Source organism: Muntiacus reevesi, chromosome 1 (assembly GCF_963930625.1).
Source record: "Muntiacus reevesi chromosome 1, mMunRee1.1, whole genome shotgun sequence".
Classification (NCBI taxonomy): domain Eukaryota; kingdom Metazoa; phylum Chordata; class Mammalia; order Artiodactyla; family Cervidae; genus Muntiacus; species Muntiacus reevesi.
This window is the reverse complement of record NC_089249.1, coordinates 70358643-70376169: the sequence shown is the minus strand read 5'-3', so window position 1 is coordinate 70376169 and position 17527 is coordinate 70358643. Positions and strand designations below refer to the sequence as shown.

Sequence of the window (17527 nt, the reverse complement as noted above, 5' to 3'; positions counted from 1 at the left end):
CTGGTTTGAGCTCTTTGTCTTCTAGAAGAATCTACTCACTTCAGTGGAAAACATATAGATGTTGGGAGCTTCATTTTGCTTTTTTTCAGTTTTTTTTTTTAGTTCATCTGAACAACAGAAACCTCAATTCATCGTGTTTTCTCTAAGCAGTTCGTCAGCCTGCTTATTTTAGGCCATTCACTGCTTTGACCCTCCCAGTTCTTCAGCATTTTTTGTTGTTAAGTTGAATTTGTTGAAAGTGTTCTGAAATACATCAATACTGTTTTTCTTGGACGCAGGAATGAGTCACTTTCACATGAGTTCATTTAATGTTCACAGCAAACTGTGAAAGGGGATCATGTTGCCTTCATTATCTAGATTAAACTGAGGCTCAGAGAGTCACAGAGGTCTTGAAGTGGTGGGCATGTAGCCTGCATGCAGTTCTCCACTTGGTTTCATGAGAACATGCCTTTGACTTCAGGCCTGGCACTCAGGATTCCCAGACCTCTTCTCTTCCTTCACCTTCCCGCTCAGGCCTGGCTGGGTGTATCTGGGGTGTTACCCTTGTGAGGGTGGGTTATTGCTCTCACTACAGTTGTGACCTTGGGATTTCAACCAAGAGAGTCCCTCTGTTCTTCATACTCGACTAGGACACAGTGAATATGTTGTTTCTACTATTACTATCATTATTAGAGTAATTAATAATAATAGTAGCTAATATTCAGCACTTACTGTGTGATAGGTGCTTTACTAGGCCTTTTAATATGGAAATAATGTTATTTATTATTTGTAGCTACTCTAGATGAAGTGAGAGTATTGTTTTTATATTTTGTAGATGAGGACATGGAAGCCTGGGGCATTAGATAATTAATTCTAGGTCAAGTTGGTGTCAGTAGTTTGAGCTGGCATCCACACCCAGAACTGCGCTGCTCCCTGGTTTGGGCGATGACTCCCGCTGGAGAACTGCAAGGTCGGGACTTGGAGCTTCCCCAGTGACGGAGTCAGTGGCAGGAATCCAGCTTTGTAGAAGGAACGGAGGTACAGGAAAAGAGCGTCTCGAAGCAGAGGTGGGCCGTGGCGTCTGGTGGCGCTGGCCGTGCGTGGGATCTGGAGTCCTTGGGCTGGAGTGTGGCCCCTGTCTCCCCTCCCTCGTCACCTGTCAGCCCTGCAGGCCGTGTGCCAGCAGCTCTGTTCCCTATGACCTGCTTCCAGTACTTAATGAGCAGCTCATTAAATTAGAGGGAGGAATTAATTGGCCAGAAAGCTGTTTGGTCTGGCTGTCCAGTCACTTGTTTAGTCTGGCCACCAATGAGAACCCTGAACCCCCCAATTCACTGTTAGGTCCGGGATGCTATTTTCTTTTCTTCCCTCCCTTTTAGAAGCTGTTTTGGCTGTAATTACAGTTGTCAGGAACCAGAGCATGTGATTTCCGTGTGAAGGACTGTTCCTGACTTTGTCCTTTTCTGTTGAATGGTGCCTGGCTAACGCTGGGCAGGACACTGCAGAGTTGGGGTCCTGGGTGCTTTTGTGGACTCACAGGATGCAGGCCTCCAGTTTGGTCCCAAGCAGGGGCTCGTCCTCAGAGGAAAGCAGTTCCTCTGAGGACCTTGGTGCCTTACGTCTGTGAAACGAGTTGTGCCATGCCAGGCCCTCTAGATGCCAGTCTTCCTGGACAGGACGGTGGCTGAAGCAGTGCAGATTGTCTCCGTTTCCCAGAGAGGGAAGCCCTCAGTGACGGGCTTGTCCTGAGGTCCCCAGACTCATCTTCCGAGCTGGGACCTCAGCGGCCATTTGGGGTCCTGTTCCTGCCCCCGTGTTACACCTGCACGGCCGACTCCAAGCTGACTAGATGGACTGTTGATTTGACTGATGCTTTTCCTCTTTTTTTTTTTTTTGATGCTTTTCCTCTTTCCCCGTTTCTCAGGGTACTCTCGCCATAGAGATTTTCTTTTAAAATTTATGTTATCTGTCTTCGGCATTTTCTTCTTTGTCATGTACTTGCAAAGATTTTTTCTTTATGGTGATTAAAAACACATGATATTTTAACCATTTAGAAGTGTATAATTCAATAGTGTTAAGTATATTTACACTGTGTGATAGGTCACTCTGAAATTTTTGCAACACTGAGACTCTGTACCCATTAAACACTAATTCTTCCTTCCTCTTCCTACAGCCCTTGGCCACCACCTTTATATTTTCTATGTGTATAATTTGACTGTTCAGATACCTCATATTTATGGAATCATACTGTATTTACCATCTGGCCTGGCTTATTTTACCTGGCATAGTGTTCATAATGTTCATCCATGTTGTAGCACGTGAGTTTCCTACCTTTTTTGGCTGCATAGTATTCAGTTGTGCCCAATCCTTTGTGACCCCATGGACTGCAACCTGCCAGGGTCCTCTGCCCATGGGATATTCCAGGCAAGGGTACTGGAGTGGGTTGCCATTTCCTTCTCCAGGGGATCTTCCCAACCCAGGGATTGAACTTGGGTCTCCTGCATTACAGGGCAACTCTTTACTGACTGAGCTCCCAGGGGTGTGTACAGTTGAACGTGCATAGCACATTTTCTTTATCCATCTATCCATTGTACGCTTGGGTTTCTTCTACCTTTTGGCTATGGGCTACTGTGAATAATGCTTCAGTGAACTTGAATATGCAAATTTTCTTTGAGACCTGTTTTGAATTCCCCTGATGTTATTCAGAAGTGGGATTACTGGGTTAGATGGTAACGCTTTTTTAAAACTTTCTGAGGATTCTATATACTGTGTTCCATAATAGTTGCACCATTTTTGATCCCCCCGCAGCATAAATTTTTTTTTTTCTCAGTAACATGTGTGTCTTATTGCTCTTTAAATAGATGAGTTTTCTTTTTTCTGGTAAGGATTTGTTGGGATGGGAGCTATTAGACACTTGGAGTGTTCATGGGAGGTTTCAGGGAGCAGGACATGGATTCATAATGGATTGCCAGGCTGCTTGCTGCCACAGGGACCCCCTGGCTGAACTCCCTATGCCAGAGTGTCAGAGTTCCTTATCCTGTATTTCTGAGGGCAAGATCTGGGGTTGTGAATGGTTGTAAGTGCAGCCTTAGCACAGGTGGCATGGTATGAGTTGGCACATAAATGGATGAATTCATCAGCATTTCTTAGAAGGCCTCCCCTTAATTTAGCACCTTCACCTTCTGCTTCTCTAACATTCCAAGCAGAACCACTTCTGGCCCTGCCCAGGTCCCCCAGGTCCCTCTGCTTGGATGCACAACTGTTGGTCAGGCTCTGGTTCCCAGCATGGCGTGTTCCCGGTTCTTATGTTTGGAGACCACTTAGAGCAGAGACCACGCAGGTGGGACCCTAAGACCTGGGGGTTGGCTGAGGAGGAAGCGAGGAGCAGAAGAGCCAGCCCTGCTCAGCTGGGGAAGGGTGTTCAGCGCTTCCTCCTGCTCTGTGGCTAATAGCGATTATTCGTGGGTATTTGTACCTTGTACACTTACAACTTTTCACATTCTTTCACATAGATCATTTGGGGCTTCCCTGGTGGCTCAGATGGTATAACATCTGCTTGCAGTGTAGGAGACCTGGGTCAGGAAGATCTGCCTTTGGGTCGGGAAGATCCCCTGGAGAAGGGAATAATCCTCTTCCTGCTGTTTGATGAGAGGAAGGAAGATGGGACAGGGAGGAAGGAGGGAAGGGGACGCCTGGCACAGACACATGCTGTGCTGATGATTCAGTTTTCTGTTGGCTGCCAATATTCAGCGATGGGCAAGCTAGACACATATACATTATTAGTGAAAGGGTAAGAAGCTAAGGAAGTGTGTGACTGGGAGGTGTTACCCCACTTGGGGGAGGCAGGGAAGGCTCCTGGGTTACTGAGGATTGGATGAGTCAATGATCAGTAGATACTGCAGCCAGATGACCCCAGAGATGAGACTCTTGTGGCTCAGGGAGGACTTGCTCTCCTGAGGGGAGGTGGCCACATCACACTGCACTGTCTTTGAACCTCAGCTTCCTGGCTTAATGCCTGACGTTAGAACACAGTAGTGTTTTGTGAATGAACAAGTGACTTAAATGTTTTCCTCAATAAAATGTACTTGATTAAACTCAGTCTATTGTGTACTTCAAATACCCAGAATCATAACACATCATTCATTGTTTGATGTGACTGTAATTGCAGTTTATCAGTTTGTCCGTCAGATTTTACAGAGGCCCAAGGTCACACAGGAGGAAGACCCAGATCTTCTGATGCCCAACCCAGTATGCTTTCCACTGCGGAGTGAGGCCAGTGGAAATTCACTGCACATGTTTTGGATCCTTGTTTTCTTTGGACAGCTTCTAGGAATTTCCATTGATTAACTGGGAGTTGGGATGGATTTGGGGACGCTTTGACTGTCAGACTGAGTTGGAATGAACTGCAGCTGTGGGTAGCGGCAGTTTTTAAAAAAAATTTTTAATTGGAGGATAATTACGGTATTGTGATGGTTTTCACCATACATCAACATGAATCAGCCATGGGCATACATGTGTCTCCTCCCTCCTGAGCTCCTCTCCTACCTCCCTCCCCACCCCGTCCCTCCAGCTTGTCACAGAGCACCGACTTTGGGTGCCCTGTGTCAGACATCAAACTCCCACTGGCTCTCTATTTCACATATGGTGATGTGTATGTTTCAGGGCTGTTCTTTCAAATCATCCCACCCTCTTCTTCTCCCACTGAGTCCAAAAGTCTGTTCTGTTTGTCTGCGTCTCATTTTTGAACCTGCTTTTTGTTTGTCTCCTTTTTCAGGATTTGCCGTGTTCCCCAAGGTTGAGACCCTTGACACGTAAAGACCATGGTCTGTTCCCTTGTTTGTCTTACTCTTAAGAAATCTTCAGTTTTCTGTTATTTTCTGTATTAGTTTACTGTTGCTACTGAAACAAATCAATGCCGTCTGACTGGTTTAAAACAAGGCAAGCTTATTATCTTACAGTTCTGGAGGTCAGAAGTGGGCCTTATGGGACTAAAATAAAATTGTGTCAGCAGGCCTGCGTCCCTTACGGAGGGTCTAGGAGAGAGTCTGTCCTTGTCTTTTTCAGCTTCTGGAGGCCACCTGTGTTGCTTGGCTCACAGCCTCGTCACTCTAACCTCTCCTATCATCACCATGTCCTCTTCTTTGCCCGTGACCCTCCTACCTCCTTCTTATAAAGATCCTTTTGATGACATTGGGCCTATATGGAGAATTCAGGATCATCGTCCCATCTCACAGTTCTTAAGTGACTTCTTCAAAGTCCTTTTGCCATGTAAAATAACACAGTCATCGGTTCCAGGCATTGGGATATGGAAACCTTTGGAGGCCCGTCATTCCACCTACCACACCTGACTTGTTTATTGTCTACCAAATAGGATACGCTAAGTGATGGAGACCAGGCCAAACCAACAGGCCCTCTAATTTCAGATCACGTACTTTACCCACTGCCTCATGCTAGTTTGACCACGTGCTCTTCTCTGATCTCTGTGATGACCCAGGTAGGGAGGAAGCTTAAGAGATATTCTGCAGAAGCACTGGATGATTATCCTGCTCTCTGTCTGCTCAGTTGTTCAGTCGTGTCTGACTCTTTGTGACCCCATGGACTGTAGCCCACCAGGCTCCTCTGTCCATGGGATTCTCCAGGCAAGAATACTGTAGTGGGTTGCCATTTCTTTCTCCAGAGGATCTTCCTGACCCAGTGATTGAACCTGCATCTCCTGCATTAGAGGGATTCTTTACCTCTGTGCCACTTGGGAAGCCCCGCTCTTGTCTACCAAGGACCCAGAGGCCTGAGAAGATACCAGCTGGACAAAGACATTGATAGAAGAGGGGGTATGACTTTAAAAAAAATTGTACAACTTAGAATGATTCACAAAGTTGAGAGAAGTTCTGTGAGCCCACAGTTGGTCTGACACAGTGGGATCACTTGCTTGGAGGTTACTGGTTGAAAGTTGAAGAGTGGCTGGTAATACTGAAATCAGGCTACTGACTTTGCACCTTTGGGTCTGCTGTGTGAATAGGTGAATTTGATGGCCAAATATTTACTATGATTTTCAAGAACTTTGTTCCCAAAGATTAATACCATTCCCTATCATTGCACTTTTTGGATTCCTCAGGAAGGCAGCTCTGTGTAGTCAGAAGAGCTCTCAATGAAGAATGAGAGTTGAACTTGCAGCCCCTTGACTTGGTGTGTAAACTTGGTGAGGTGTTGACTGCCATTAATTTCAGTTTTCTTGTTTATAAAGGGGAAAGGATGATACTTGTTGTTTTCCCTGGTGCTATTGTTGAGTCTGGGGTAATGCATGAAAAAATACTTTATAAACCAAAAAGGATCATTGTACTCATCAGTGTCATTTTTACACCTTCTTCTGGGTTTCAGAGCATTTCATATAGATAAATACCCTCAGATACTGAGCTGCTTCATCTAGCTGCTTTTAATAGCCAGCATCTTTTCCCAGATTTCGGTGGCAAGCCTCGCTTCCTTGGGGAGGCTTCCCCCACTAGAGCATTTTGTCCTCTCCTATGGTCTCGGGGCACCGCACTTCCCTCTCTTGTAGCACTTGTAACAACTGTATTCCCAGTGTCTGGCAGGATGCCAGCCTTTGCTCAGTAGACTTCTGTTGAGTGACTGAGAAAATTAATCTTAGCTGATAGCCATGTGAGCAAGAAAGCAGTGAAACCCTCAGCGAGGCTCTCCTGAGGGGCTGGGGTGCCAGGGAGGGAGGAAGCTGCAGTGAAGTCAGACCTGACCTCCTTTGTCACTTGCCAAAGATGCTGGTGTGTGGAGAGCCAGGCCGGGCTCCAGAATGGCAACTGATGTTCTGTTACTGCCTCCCCTTGGGAACCTGTTGCAGCTGCTGGAAGGGAAGCCTCGGGTGGGGAAGGGGGGAGGCATCTTGCTGGACCTTCAGGGCTGGAGAGAAGGTGGCTGTCTGTGGCCACAGACCGGGTTTGTGCCTGTTAAGAGCCCAGGGGACTGCGCTCTGCGGTAGAACTATGGTGCAGCCTCCCCGAGGCCGCGGCCGGGCTCTGCGGGTGTGTGCATGCAGCTGGGTGCGCACAGAGGTGTGGTCCCCCATCGTGGCTGCCTGAGTGTGGGCCACCCTGAAGGCAGCTTTCACAGTAGTCCAGCACGGGATCAGTTTGCTGTTGATCTCTCAAGAGGGACTGCTCAGGAGTGGTGTGGTCAGTGGCCTGGAGCAGAATGGGCAGGTGACCGGGACACGGCCAAGCCCTCCCCACTCCTGCAGCTCCCTTCCAGTAGTGCTACCTCTTCCAGAAATTTCTCTCAAGAGAACCAACAGATGTAAAATGGCCCTAAATGCTCTTGGGGGAAGATCCAGGCACTGGGGGACAGCGGGGCTTTATGGAGCAGTGGCTGGAGTTGCAAGTGCCTTCCAGCTCCGCGCTTCCCTGCCCATGTGCATTCAGCCCCTGCATGCGGCCACCTCATTCATTTGTGGCCTCCTCATACATTCAGCCACGAAATCCATGCTTTACTCCCTTCTGGAAGGCTTTGCCCAGGAAACATTTCATTTGTGTAACTCTTCCCCTCAGCAGCTACCCTCAGCATCATTTTCTCTTTTGCCATTAATTGTTTTCCTTTTCTTTCCAAATTCGGAGTTGGCAAGGTTACCTCTGAGCAGCTTAGATTGTAACACGGGCCTCCTCTCATTACGTTAGCATGGCCCTGTTCATTTCCTATTGCTACTGTAACAAATTACTACAAACGTAGTGACTTAAAGCAAAGCAAGTCTATTATCTTACACTTCTGGAGGTCAAAAGTCTGAAAGGAGGCTAAAATCCAGTTGGTAGGACTGCTTTCCTTCTGAGGCTTGAGGGAGAATCAGTGCCCTTGCTTTTCTGGCTTCTAGAGGCTGCCTGAATTCCTTAGTCCTTGGCCTCTTTCCATCTTCAAAGCCAGCAATCACATCTGACCTCTGACGCTGCTGCCTCCCCCTAACACGTGTAAAACCTTGGTCATTACGTTGACTCTTCTTCTTCCTGACGATCCAGAATGACATCCCTGTCTCGGGGTTCTTAATTTTTTTTTTTTTTCCGGGGTTCTTAATTTAATCAGAGCTGCAGAGTCCCTTTAGCCACATAAGGTAACATAGTCACAGGTTTTGGAGATTACGTTGTGGACATCATGGCGGTAGTGGAGCGGGGATGGGTGGTGTGGTGGTGACATTATTCTGAAAGTTAGACTTGTAGCAGAGATTGGAAAGATTCCCCCCTTTACTGAGGTGCTCTAGTATTGGGGTCGTAGGTACTAAGTTCACATCCTCTTCCTTCTATTGACTAGCTGAATGATTTTGGACATGTTTCTTACTCTGCCAGGCTTTAATCAGTAAAGTTGGGATATCTTCGGTTCAGTTCAGTTGCTCAGTCGTGTCTGACTCTTGCGACCCCATGAACTGCAGCACACCAGGCCTCCCTGTCCATAACCAACTCCTGGAGTTTACCCAAACTCATGTCCATTGAGTCGGTAATGCCAACCAACCATCTCATCCTCTGTCGTCCCCTTTCTCCTCCTGCCTTCAATCTTGCCCAACATCAGGGTCTTTTCAAATGAGTCAGCTCTTTGCATCAGGTGGCCAAAATATTGGAGTTTCAGATTCAACATCAGTCCTTCCAGCGAACACCCAGGACTGATTTCCTTTAGGATGGACTGACTGGATCTCCTTGCAGTCCAAGGGACTGTCAAGAGTCTTCTCCAACACCACAGTTCAAAAACATCAATTCTTCTGTGCTCAGCTTTCTTTATACTCCAACTCTCACATCCATTCATGACCTCTGGAAAAACCATAGCCTTGACTAGATGGACCTTTGTTGGCAAAGTAATGTCTCTGCTTTTTAATATGCTGTCTAGGTTGGTCATAACTTTCCTTCCAAGGAATAAGCGTCTTTTGGCTGCAATCACCATCTGCAGTGATTTTAGAGCCCCCCAAAATAAAGTCAGCCACTGTTTCCCCATCTATTTGCCATGAAGTGACGGGACCGGATACCATGATCTTAGTTTTCTGAATGTTGAGCTTTAAGCCAACTTTTCACCCTCCTCTTTCACTTTCATCAAGAGGCTCTTTAGTTCTTTTTCACTTTCTGCCATAAGGGTGGTATCATCTGCATATCTGAGGTTATTGATATTTCTCCCGGTAATCTTGATTGCAGCTTGTGCTTCCTCCAGCCCAGCGTTTCTCATGATGTACTCTGCATATAAGTTAAATAAGCAGGGTGACAATATACAGCCTTGACGTACTCCTTTTCCTATTTGGAACCAGTCTGTTGGTCCATGTCCAGTTCTAACTGTTGCTTCCTGACCTGCATACAGGTTTCTCAAGAGGCAAGTCAGGTGGTCTGGTATTCCCATCTCTTTAAGAATTTTCCATAGTTTGTTGTGATCCACACATTCAAGGGCTTTGGCATAGTCAATAAAGCAGAAATGCATATCTTGGCAGATATATTTTTCAGTTTTATGTGAGTGCGTGCAAAGCACTGAGCAGAGTGCCTAGCACATGGATTGTGCACCATAAATAATAATTCCCTTCTCTCCTTTCTAATTAATGTGTATTGGGCAGGGCAGTGGGCTCAGAAAACCATACAAGTTGGCTGTCATTCACGCTTAAGCACCGGGTAAATGTTAGCTCTTAAAGGCAACAGCTTTGCGTGCCAATTACCTTTTTCCCTTCGTTTGTGGATAAGTGTTTCTCAAAATGGGTTCTGTGGCTGTCTTGCAATTTAAGGATGTAGTTTCCAGGGTCTGAGTTCTTTATAAGAATTTAAAAATTTTGTGTTGTCATTTGAGCCAATGACAAAGTAAAATAAGCCTATTGCAGTCTTTCGGAAGGGCCATGTTATGGCTGAATGCTGCCAACTGATTTTATCGTCTATAGTTTTGGTTGTTTTCTTGTGTTGGCACCAGACAGTTCTTTTGTAACTATGCACCGAAGAAAAGTTTGCAATATGTCTATAATGAATTCCCCTAAAGTGGAGGACCAGTGATGGTACCATACCTTGTAGAGGTAAGATTTTGCAGTGGTGGGAACAGAGTGGCAGAAAGATGAGTCAGCTCATGGAGCGCAGGACTGCAGGCGAGGCTGCAATGCGGCTACGCTCCCCGCATGGCGTTTTGAGTTGCTCCTGGCTTGTGTGACTGGCATTTGTTCTTATTAGTTCCAGTATCTCTTCTGATTTGTTGGCTCCTGTGCTGTGCTGGTTGTCAAAATACTATCACCCAACTGTGCGTCTGCTGGACTCCAAAAAACTTGGATAAGGTACTCACAACATATTTCTGTTGTGAGAAGTGATATAGTTTTAGTTAAATAACAAAATCTCCTCTGACATGAACATTTTTACTTTGAATTTATTGGTTATATAATTTGTGTTTGATTTATAATTTTGTAAAAAGACCTGTATGTATAAATAGTTTATATCCAATTTTATGTCTTACATATTTAAACAATTATGTATGATTTGCCAAGAGTTTTTTGGTACCAGCTTTATTGAGGCATAACTCATATATACTGCAACTCATCCATTTAAGGCATATAATTCAGTGGTTTTTAGCATTGTGCAACCATCACCATAATCAATTTGAGAACATTTTTATCACCCCACAAAGAGACTTTGTACTTCTTAGCCAACACCTTCGAATCAGCCCCAAGTCCCCCCCACGCCAGCCCCGGCAGCCTCTAGTCTACTTTCTGTCCTATGATTTGTCTGTTCTGGATGTTTCATGTAAATGGCAGTCGTATGATATATGGTCTTTTGCGTATGGTTTCTTTCACTTAGCATAATGTTTTCAAGGCTTATCTATATTATGGCATGTATCAGCATTTCATTTCTTTTTATTACTGAATGATATTCCATAGTGTGAATATACCAGCTTCCCTTGTGGCTCAGCTGGTAAAGAACCCGCCTGCAATGCGGGAGATCTGGGTTTCATCCCTAGGTTGGGAAGATCCCTGGCAAGGGAAAGGCTACCCACTCCAGTATTCTGGCCTGGAGAATTCTATGGACTGTATACTCCATGGGGTTGCAAAGAGTCAGACACAACTGAACAACTTTCATTTCACTTTACTTCATTTATTCATTCAAATGTTGAGCGTTTGCAAATTTTTTTTCTTAAAAAGGGGCCTATACTTTATTAAATTTTAGAAAACATTTGATGTGGATTGAGGAGGATGTTACAGTTGTCTTCATAGCCAAAGGAAACAAATTGTTGCTTTCTTAGGTTATCTTGGGCAAGGCATTCTTGTCAATATAAAGAATAGTGTACTGACACAAGAACTTATTTTTTTTCTCCATTCATTAAAAAAGTATAATGAGCATTGGGTACATATATCTCTTTGCATTAGTCTTTTCATTTACTTTGGATAAATATTCGGTGGAATTGATGAATCATGTGCTAGTTCTGTTTTTAATTTTTTGAGGAACCTCCATACTTTTTTCATAATGACTTTACCAGTTTACATTCCCACCAACAGTGTGCTAGAGTTCCCTTTTCTCTACATTCTCATAGCACTATTTACAGTATCCAAGACATGGATGCAGCCTAAGTGCCTACCAACTGATGAATGGTTAGATGTGGTTTATATACTTTGCAATAGAATATTATTCAGTCACAAAAATGAATGAAATCTTCCCACTTGTGACAGCCTGGAAGGACCTGAAGGGTATTATACTAAATGCAATAAATCAGAGAAAAGCAAATATTGTATGCTTTCACTTATATGTGGAATCTAAAAAACACAACAAACATATATAACAAAACAGAAACAGACTCACGGATACAGAGAACAAATTAATCTTTGCTAGAGGGGAAGAGGATGGAAGTAGGTGAAGGGGATTAAGAGGTACAAACTACTGGGTATGTAAACAGTTCGGTTCAGTTCAGTTGCTCAGTCGTGTCTGACTCTTTGCGACCCCATGAATGCCAGGCCCCCATCCATCACAAACTCCCAGAGTCCACCCAAACCCATGTCCATTGAGTCGGTGATGCTATCCAACCATCTCATCTTCTGTTGTCCCCTTCTCCTCCTGCCCTCAATCTTTCTTCCCAGCATCAGGGTCTTTTCAAATGAGTCAGCTCTTTGCATCAGGTGGCCAAAGTATTGGAGTTTCAGCTTCAACATCAGTCCTTCCAATGAACACCCAGGGCTGATCTCCTTTAGGATGGGACTGGTTGGATCTCCTTGCAGTGCAAGGGACTCTCAAGAGTCTTTTCCAACACCACAGTTCAAAAGCATCAATTCTTTGGCACTCAGCTTTCTTTATAGTCCAACTCTCACATCCATACATGACCACTGGAAAAACCATAGCCTTGACTAGATGGACCTTTGTTGACAAAGTAATGTCTCTGCTTTTTAATATGCTGTCTAGGTTGGTCATAACTTTCTTTCCAAGGAGTAAGTGTCTTTTAATTTCATGGCTGCAATCACCATCTGCAGTAATTTTAGAGCCCCCCAAAATAAAGTCAGCCACTATTTCCCCATCTGTTTTCCATGAAGTGACGGGACTGGATGTCATGATCTTAGTTTTCTGAATGTTGAGCTTTAAGCCAACTTTTTTACTCTCCTCTTTCACTTTCATCAAGAGGCTCTTTAGTTCTTCTTTGCTTTCTGCCATAAGGGTGGTATCATCTGCATATCTGAGGTTTTTAATATTTCTTCCGGCAATCTTGATTCCAGCTTGTGCTTCCTCCAGCCCAGTGTTTCTCATGATGTACTCTGTGTATAAGTTAAAAAAGCAGGGTGACAATATACAGCCTTGATGTACTCCTTTTCCTATTTGGAAGCAATCACTGATACAAAAGTAATTATGGTTTCAGACCATGAATTTTAAATCATAAGTAGGCTCAAACACATGTTTATTAATCAAAACAGGAACCATTACAGTCAACACATTTTTGCCAATGAGAAATGTTTGTTTTTTTCTGTAGCTTAAAAATACTTGCTTTGGGATTCGATAAACTCTGGGAAAGCATTTTCTTCCTTCTGCTGGTCGAGAAGGCTTTTTTTCCTGCAAAAAGTTGTTGAGATGCTTGAAGAAGTGGTAGTCAGTTGGCCAGCGGACAGGTGAATATGACAGATGAGGCAAAACTTTGTAGACCAGTTTATTCAACTTTTGAAGTGTTGGTTGTGCAATATGAAGTTGAGCATTGTCATGGAGAAGAGTTGGGCCCATTCTGTTGACCAATACCAGCTGCAGGCATTGCAATTTTGGGTGCATCTCATTGATTTGCTGAGCGTACTTCTCAGATGGAATGGTTTTATTAGGATTCAGAAAGCTGTAGTGAATTAGACAGGCAGCAGACCACCAAACAGTGACCAGGACCTTTTCTTGGTACAAGTTTGGCTTTGGGAAGTGCTTTGGAGCTGCTTCTTGGTCCAGCCACTGCACTAGTTGTTTCCAGTTGTTATATAAAGTCCACTTTTTGTTGCGTGTCATGATCCGATTGAAAAATGATTCATTGTTGTGTAAAATAAGAGAAGAGGACACTTCAAAACAGTGATTTTTTTTTTTTTCAGTTAGCTCATGAGACACCCACTTATCAAACTTTTTCACCTTTCATATTTGCTTCAAATGCCAAATGACCATAGAATGGCTGAAATTGATTTCTTTGGTAACTTCTTGTGTAGTTGTAAGAGGATCAGCTTCAGTGATCCTCTAAATTGGTCATTGTCAACTTCTGATGGCTGGCCATTGAGCGCCTCATTTTCAAGGGTCTTGTCTCCTTTACAAAACTGCTTGAACCACCACTGCACTGTACGTTCTTTAGCAGTTCCTGGGCCAGATGCATTTTCGATGTTGTGAGTTCTCTCTGCTGCTTTATGACCCATTTTGAATTTGAATAAAAAAAATCTCTTGAATTTGCTTTTTGTCTAACATCACTTCTATGGTCTAAAATAAATATAAAATAAACAGCAAATGATAAGTCATTAGCCAAAAACATAAAGCTAGAAGTGCTCATTAAAATGATATATAACATAATCATATTTATTTCAGAATGCATTCCAATAACAAATAGCAAAGTTCAACAGTGCAATGCTGCAATTACTTTTGCACCAACCTAATAATACAGTAAGTCACAGGAATGTGATGTACAGAACAGAAAATGCAGTCAATAATATTATAAGAACTTTGGTATATAATTTATAAAGATAATAAATCACAAAAAAAAGTAGATTGACTTTCTTTTTTGAGCCAATATTGTTTTGGGCTCTGTAGATATAACAGTTTACAAAACAACGTTCCTGTCTGCATGGAGGTTATATTCTGGTAGTTAGGATGAAGATAAATGAGGAGACAATACATGTAAATTGTTGGCAGAGAAATAAAGCAGAGCATGAGGATAGACAGTATCAGGAGGTAAAGGGTGAAAGCTTATATGAATTGTTGGAAAAGGCCTCTAGTTTAGGGTGATATTTAAATCTCTAGAGATGTGAATGTGACCTAGAGACGGAGCAAGCAAGCCATGTGAATATCTGGAGGAGGCCTCCAGACAGAAGGAACAGTCAGTACAAAGGCCATGGGGCAGAAATGGGCTTTGCAGGTTCAAGAAATAGCAAGCAGCGCAGTGTGGCTGGAGACTCAGGAGTCCATGTGGGAATGGGAGATTATTTCCAGGAGTTTATTCCTGGGAATCACATATCATGTGAATCTGGTTCACTTATTACCTGCTGAGTGCCTGACCACCCATGAGAAAATGCATTTATCTTTCCCCCAAGTCTGTAGCAGATTGAAAGGTCACTCTGTGTGAAGAGCTTTGGTTCTCCTCCTGAGGTGAACAAGTTCAGAATGATTTTAAAACAGGGACAGAGCTGCTACATGCATTAATCTGTACATAGAGAAAGAGTTAGCAAGAATCAGTTGTTATCAAAGCTAACACATGCTTGCTTTTAAACGTGACTTACTTTATTACAGCCATTTATGCTCAAGAGTAAGAAATAATGTAATTGAGCTTTCATGGGAGCATTTGAATATTACCTAGCTCAGCCCAGTTTCTTGTGCTGACATAATGTTCGGGGCTCTTCTTGAAACCAGTGATGTTTATCCATCATATCAGGAGGAAATGAAGAACTCAGTTCATACGGTAATTCTATATTTAGTTTTCTGAGGAGCCTCTATACTGTTCTCCATAGTAGCTGTACCAATCAAGAGTGTAGGAGGATTCCTTTTCTCCACGTCCTCATTAGCATGTTTTATTTGTAGACTTTTTAACGATGGCCATTCTGACTGGTATGAAGTGGTCCTCCCTGTAGTTTTGATTTGCATTTCTCTAATAATTAGTGATGTCGAGCATCTTTTCATGTGCCTACTGGCCATGTGTCTTCTGCCCATTTTTTGATTGGGTTGCTTTTTTGATGTTACATTATATGAGTTGTTTATATGTTTTGGAATTTAAGCATTACTGTATAATTCAGCAATCCTATGCATGGGAATATACCCAGACAAAAGTATAATTCAAAAAGATATATGCACCTGTATTTTCATAGCAGCACTTTTATCAATAGCCAAAACTTGGAAACAACCTAAGTGTTGATTGATAGATGAATAGATAATGATGTGGTACATATATACAATGGAATACTACTCAGTCATAAAAAAGAACAAAATAATGCCATTTGGAGCAACATGGATGCAACTAAAGATTATCATGCTAAGTGAAGTAAGTCAGAAAGAGAAAGACAAATATCATGATATCACTTATATGTGGAATCTAAAATATGGCACAAATGAACCTGTCTACAAAACAGAAACAGACTCGTAGACACAGAGATCAGACTTGTGGTTGCCAAGGGGAAGAGGGAGTGGACTGGGAGTTTCAGGTTGGTAGATGCAAACTATTGCATTTATAATGAACAAACAACAAGGTCACAATCTATAGCACAAGGAACTGTAGTGAATATACTGTGATGAACCATAATGGAAAAGAATATTAAAAAAGGATGTATATGTATGTATACCTGAGTCACTTTGCTGTACAGTGGAGATTGGCACAATATTGTAGATCAACGATATTTCAATAAAAAAAAAGCAAAAATAGACAGTATCTCAAAGAACAGAACCCTGGTTCATTACTGCCACATTCACCATCTCTAGGGACCTATTTGTTCATGTTAGTAATAGGTTGCACTGAACATCCATTCCTTGTTTGGTAATGTCTGTGCATTTTAAAAAGAATATACATAGTGTTTATCATTTTAACCATTCTAAAATGTACAATTCAGTGACATTAAATAACTCACATATTCTGTACCTATTGCCATTATCTGTACCCCAGATCTTTTAATCATGTCCAACATAAACTCTATACCCATTCAACAACAACTCTCTCTCTGCTCTCAGCCTCTGGTCACCTCTTTCCTGCCATCTGTCTGATTTTTGCCTGTTCTAGATTCCTCATATAAGTGGAATCTCAGATAATATTTGTCCTTCTCTGTCTGACTTATTTTACTAAACATGATGTTTTCAAGGACCACCCATGTTGTAGCATAAATAAAAATTTTATTCCTGTTTTTATGGTGGAATAGTATTCTCTTCTGTGACTTTTTCCACTTGCACATTATGCAGGCACTGGCGTGTGGCTGTTTCCTCTTGGGGCCAAAAGCAGTGTGTTGCAGGACAGGGGTGCACAGTCACGGAACAAAACGTGTGCAGCAGCAAACACTGAGGCCCTGAACTGCCGGAAGGAAGCCTCTTCTGTCCTGGCTGAAAGGCTCAGTCCTCACTTGGGTAGTACTTCATAGTTATTAAAGTCAGCTTTCACGTCCATTGTCATCTCATGTCTTCAGTAACTTTTTCCAAAGTTAGCGAGTTAAGGCAGATATTGCCCCTGTTTTGTTACAGACAAGGGTCATCAGAGTGAAATGACTTGCTCCCCTTTTACTGTTGTCCTGGTCAATGCTGACACAGAATCGATTATAGACTGTGCCATGTGCTGTGTTACAGTGTCAAGTCAAGTGCAAAGTGCTTTACAAGTTTTATATTACTTGATCCTCACCTTAACTTAGTGTGGTATAGGTATGATGATCATCCCCTCTTGTAGATGAGGAAGCTATCTCATCTATAGAGAGGTTAAGTAACTTGCCTAAGATCACAGAACTGATAAGTGGGGAATCTGGGATTCACTCCTGAGCCTGCACGAGGTACAGTTGTGGCATCACAGCCAAGGCAAGACTCCAGTTTGCTTACTCTTGGGTCAGAGATCTTACCAGAATGTGCTGACTGTCCCCGCTTTACCGGATCTCGGTCCGGGCGGTGTCATGTGTGTCTCTGATTGTGCGGTTCTCCAGTCTGGGAACCCTGCCAGACACTGTGCAGCGCCAGATGTAAATAAGGCCACTATTGGATTTTTCTTCATAAACTTCTTTTTAGATTTTGAGACTCATACATCCTGTGTGACACCCCCATTTGGATATCCCAAAGGCGCCTTAAATTCGGTATTTTAAAAATAGAATGCATCATTTCCACACTCTCTTTTCTTTTCTTGGAACCTTCTCCCCTGCAGTTTTTTCTGTTAATGTTTCCTTACCTCCCTGAAAGGCATC

The 17527-nt window shown here is 43.2% G+C and overlaps 1 protein-coding gene across 3 annotated transcripts in view; it reads left to right on the top strand.

Moving 5' to 3' along the window:
* LOC136176466 (carboxyl-terminal PDZ ligand of neuronal nitric oxide synthase protein-like) overlaps positions 1 to 17527 on the top strand; it is a 341331-nt gene that overhangs the window by 83409 nt on the left and 240395 nt on the right. The gene's annotated exons all lie outside the window — the stretch shown is intronic.